General features: G+C 37.8%; 1 pseudogene; it reads right to left on the bottom strand.

Moving 5' to 3' along the window:
• Positions 1 to 3,895: 3,895 nt before the first annotated feature.
• Positions 3,896 to 4,824, bottom strand: LOC140502550 (prohibitin-2 pseudogene; annotated as a pseudogene).
• Positions 4,825 to 5,697: the final 873 nt, after the last annotated feature.

Below are 5,697 nucleotides of genomic sequence, written 5' to 3'. Positions count from 1 at the left end.
CATCTGCAAAGAGTGATAACTTAGTTTCTTCTTTGCCTATTCTAATTCCTTCAACTTATCTTTCTTCTCTTATTGCTGAAACTAATATTTCTAGCACCATATTGAATAACAGTAGTGATAATGGACATACTTGTTTCACCCCTGATCTTATTGGAAATGCATCTAGTTTATCTCCATTGCATAATACTTGCTGATGGTTTTAGGTAGCCACTATTAAGTTTTCCAAATTTGCTGGCATATTGAGTACAGCACTTAGCTACTAATTTACAAATCTGCATCTGAAGGGTAGAAGCCCTATATTAGGGGGATATAGTTCTCCACAATCATCCAAATCAATCATAAGCTATAACACCTTCAGACTACCCAGCAGTTCAATTATCTTGAGATTGGCGGTGGGGGGTGGTCACTGCATTTAGTAAAGGTTCACTTCTCTATTGTCTATGTTCCTGAATATTGATATTTATGGGAATATGAATTCTAATTTCATAATCAATGGCTGGAACAGAAGGTTCATGTTACCAGGGGGAATACTCTGCTTGTTTTGGCCACTCAACAGATCAATCAATCCCAACAAGATTCCTATAGACTATGAACTTTTGTAGTCACTCAAACACAATCAGACCTAATGAAATTAATCAGTCCTCCAAGCAGGCATAATGTTTATACTTGGGAATTATTAGCCTCTGTTTATCTTCTGTACCTCTGCTTACTATGCAAATCTCACCTTATCCTTTTGTAATACTAGACTCTTAAGTATTTCCAGATAAATTTCAAGCTGAATAAATGACAGAATTTTTGACTATTCTTCTTCTCAATCTGTTTTTTTCATCTCCCAGAACTAGTGGAATGATATTAATCATAAAATCTCATATACCTGACCATGCCTAAAAGATGCAAATACACATCCTCTAGCATAAGTTATGAGTTATATATCAGGGATTCTTAACATTTTGTGTCAGGTACTCTGTTAATAGTCTAGTGAAAGTCATGGATCCCTTCTGAAATCATGTTTGAAATGCATAAAATTCACAGGATTACAAAGGAAAACAATTATATTAAAACAGCTACTAAATATATATATTTAAAAAAGTCTATGGATTTCATCTGTTTCTATCTAAAATACAGGTTGTACACTGGTTATTTCTCAGGCAACCTCAGACATTTAGGAGAATTTCAGACCGCTAATAGGGAAACTCACAAGCTACTCTCTAAAAACAGATTTCTAAAGCTAAAATTTAACAAATGAACTTCACTTCTCCAAGGATTACCTATATAGACAAATGATGGACATACAATTGCAAATCCAACCTTCAAGTTTTTCTAAAAATTTTAAATCAATTCTTTGCCCTCTTCCTTATTTCCTAAGTCATCAAGTCAATGTTCAATCAAGTTGGTTTCTTCACAGGCTCAAATTCTGACAAGGCCTATATCTACCTCAATGATGTAGCAACATCTTCTATATATGACTAAGGGTTTCTGAGAAGAGATTGTCCTAGAAATTTTACTATTGGATTCTTAACATCCCTAGTAAATGATGAGAAGAGTACTGTTAAATAGTTTGTCACCAACTAATCTTTAACCAAATCTCATTTTTTCTAGTTTTCCCAGGCTATTTGGATCATGAATCTGGCTTCTTTACTCAGAGCATACAAAAAAATGTTGAAATGACTTTGTTATTAATACTTGTGCTACTGGCCACTTTCACTCTGGAAATACTTCTGTATTACATCATTAAATAATACTTCTGAAGAAATATGACTTCCTGTACTGGCCCTTCCTCAATTTCCCAGACTGAGAAGTCCTAAGTATTCCATGTTGTAAAATCCGGTGGTAAACCTGGTCTGTTATGAGCATTTGATTTATTAATTATATTTTTATAAATGTATCTTTTCCAGTCAATAAGAATTTAAATTTTTTTGAAGTAGGAACTCTATCTTATATTTCTTTATATTTTTGGTAGCATTACTCATAATACCTTGTATGTATGACTAATAATGTTTACTGAATAAATTATTGCTTTATAGAAGATAATTAATGGTAGGAACAGAAGTTTCATGTTATCAGTAGAAATACTTTGCCTGTGTTTCTTTTCTATTTATAAAGAAAAGATTTTTGGGTAGGATAACAGGTACATAATGAAGAGAGAAATGAAAGTGAGGTGATTAGGAAGGAATGGCTAGTGAGATGTCCAGAAATTTCCACTGAATTTAAATACAAAAGACCATGTTATTACACACACACACACACACACACACACACACACAAGCAATAACAACAATGACAGAATGGAATGAAGTATTCTTCACAACTGCTTTCTTGGGGGAGAGATTTCTAAATAGATAAATATTAGAGATAATCATATAAGACAAAAATGAAAGATTTCAATCACATTAGATTGAAAAGCATTTATATGAATTAAATCAATGTTGCCAACATTGGATGAGAAGCAGTTAATTAGGAAAGGAAAAAATGCAGCAAATATCTCTGATAAAATTGTGATAAAATTGAAATAAATGAAGTGATACAAATATAGATCAAGAGGAATCCCCCAATAAATAAGTGATCATTAAGTCATTCAGTTATCATTTAATAAATACTTATTTGTGCTAGGCATCACAATAAATATAAAGGAATATATAAAGAGGATATAAAGAAAACCAAAACCTATCCCTAGTCTTAGAGTTCACAAACCAAATGAGGAGAGGGAGGGGTAACATGCAAAGAACTTATGTACAAATCAGGTATATACACAATAAATTGGGGGTAGTACTAAAATTAGGGAGGACTGGGAAACACTTGTTGCAAAAGGTGAGATTTTAGATGAGACTTGGAAGAGTTCAGGGGAGAATATTTCAAGTATTCACAGTCATTGAAAATACTCAAAATCCAGACATGGAGATTTATCTGAGGGAATAGCAAAGAAGCCAGTGTCATTGGATGACAGAGTTTGTGTAGGGGTAAGGTGTAAGAAGATTAGACAGATAGGAAGGGGCAAGTTTATCAAGAGAGTAAAAAAGAAAAGAGTGGTCAAATAAAGTGAAGCAAGTTTTCAAAAGTATAAATTCAAGCTATCAGTAATCATAAGAATGTTCCAGATCATAAATAAAGGATGCAAACTAAAACAACTTTGAGATTTCACTTTATACCTATTAGACTGTTGAAAATGACAAAAGGTGGAAAATCATTGGAATTACATATAACACTGACCCCGTGAAACTAGTATTAAGCATATAATCCTAAAAAGGGTTTTGTAAAAAACCAAAAATCTTACATGTACAAACATATGGATATCAGGAATTTTTCTAATGACAAAGAACCAGAAACAAAGTAAGTATCTATTAACTCAAGAATTGCTGAACACATTGTCATATATGGATTACTGAAATATATTTTACTGTAAGAAATGACAAATAAGAAGAAATCAAAGAAACTCGAGATACAAATGAATGCAAAGTAAAGTAAACCGAACCAGAATAACAAATCTATTTATATGTTGGTTACAATCATGAAAAGGAAAACAATGTAATAATCAAATGTCATGATCAGAGCAGTGATCAATCATGATTTTGTTTTATTTTTTTTTTCCATTTAAGTAATAAAAATTTATTGAGAATTCATAGGATGGCTGTTATCTCCTCCTGGCCTTGTTAGGAAACCAGCTAGAGAGGAAATCACTGAAAAATCACCCCCGGCCCTCAGCAAAATATGGGGAAGGGGATTAGGGAAAGGAACACATCAGTTTTCCTTTATCCAACGAGTGGGAGGGGGTGGTGGGTGGTGGTGGAGGAAAGTCACATGATGGTGGGGTGAGGGAGGTGGACCCATCTGTCCACTCATCCAAGACTAACTCAGGGAGGGAAAAGGCCAGCTTTCCCTCGAGGTCAGGAGAAGGTCTCTATTTCTTGCCCTTGATGAGGCTGCCACTTCCCCTTAGTGAAGCTTTCATCCTGCAAGTTGGGCACAACGTTGTCAGCAGGGAGATGGATTTGGTTCTGATATGTGGCGGTGGTTCTGGAGGTGTTCTGGGCAGCTCAGGTGTTCCAAACTTGGACGGAGCCAGGACTCTGGCTCACAGCTTCCCCGTCAGCTCGTACGATCTTCTCTCCCTGGTCCTGTTTTGCCGTTTCCATCAGAAACTGGGCCCTCTGGGCCTCCTGCTGGGCCACTTGCTTGGCCTCCACTGTACACTCTCCGCTGAAGCTCAGCTCTGTGATGCCCAGGCCTGGTCCGGAATGAGGCTAAAGTCCTTGACCCGTTCGGTCAGCTTCCTCTGGGTCAGCAAGGACACCTGGGCCCGCTGCGTGATGAGCAGGGAGAACCTGGCCGCAAGGCTCTTAAGCTCCTCGTTCACCACAGAGGGCAACACCACGCTCCTCGTAGTCTAGGCCGATGAGCATGTGCTGGTATGCGGGCGCTCCAGGCATTGGATCCAAGGGAAACGTTCGCCATCTAAGGTCTTTGGAGCCTCTGGGAGAAGGGATCTTGCGGGGCCAGGCACGGGTGTCATAGATGATGGGGTCCTGGAACCAGGAGATTCCAAAGTGCAGTCCTTCTGCCAGGATGGTGTCCCTCTGTACACCCCCAGTTCGGTTAAATCAAGTAGCTCTCCGCCCACTTTCGGACTCCGTAGGCCATGGCCCCAGCCCCGGCCCGAGCAGCAGCTTCCGAGGCGAGCCCACGTTTGGTGCCCGGCCCGGGCAGCTAGGCTGGGGGCACCGTGCCCTTCCGCAGTCCCCGGCCCGAGCCCCGGCCCGTGCTGGTGCTCCAGGGATCCGCACCTCTCACACAAGGCTCCGCTACTAGCTCCATGTGGTGATCAATCATGATTTTATGAGACTAGTAGCATCCTTTCTGAGGTTCTGCATCAGAGTGGAAGAACGTAAGTTCAAATGGGACATATAATTTTACAAATCAGCGGTATGTTGACTTTGGTTTTTTGTTTTTGCTTATCTGCCTATTCTAGCAATGGAAGGCTTTATAAGCCTGGGTTAACAGAGTGTGTCAGAGATGTAAAGAAAGCTTAACAAAAGGATAAAAAAAGTGCACAGAACAAAAGCAAATAAGAATTTCAGAAAGGGTCAGAAATCAATCAAAACAAAAAATTTCCCTATCAATCTGTTAAATTTTGCATTATATCAAATTTATAATTTTTAAAACAAGCTGTATGTAGTGAAAATTTTTAGTTTTATATACAATCCTTTTCCTTTATTCCTTTTTGTAAATTTGTTCATGTCTATTGATGATTGGTAAAAAATAAAAACAAATAAAAACAAAAAACATTGTCCCTGAGTTACAAAGTCATCAGGCCAAGGACAAACTGCATTCCATAAAAATTAAAATAACATTATAATGTGACTCTTATGCCAATGCCAATAACCTTTCAAATGTTATGGATAAGAGGAGAGAAAAGAAAAGAAATAAACAATGTTTTTCCAATTGTGAAAAAGAAGAAAAACTGGATTTAAACCTTTTGATCAATTGCTTATATTATTTCATAATATATTATTAAAATGCTGGTTTGCGAGTTTTTAGAGAGAGAAAGAGGGGATCATTAAGAATCAGTATGAGTGCCAGGAGGGCGGGGCCAAGATGGCAGACTAGAAAGACACACTTAGGCAGGATCTGTCCCCACAGCCCATAAAATACCTGTAGAGAGGGACTCTCAACAAATTTTGGAGCAGCAGAAGTGGAGAACAA

This window comes from Notamacropus eugenii, chromosome 4 (assembly GCF_028372415.1).
Source record: "Notamacropus eugenii isolate mMacEug1 chromosome 4, mMacEug1.pri_v2, whole genome shotgun sequence".
Taxonomy (NCBI): domain Eukaryota; kingdom Metazoa; phylum Chordata; class Mammalia; order Diprotodontia; family Macropodidae; genus Notamacropus; species Notamacropus eugenii.
The sequence above is the reverse complement of the archived record's forward strand: the minus strand, read 5'-3'. Positions and strand labels throughout refer to the sequence as shown.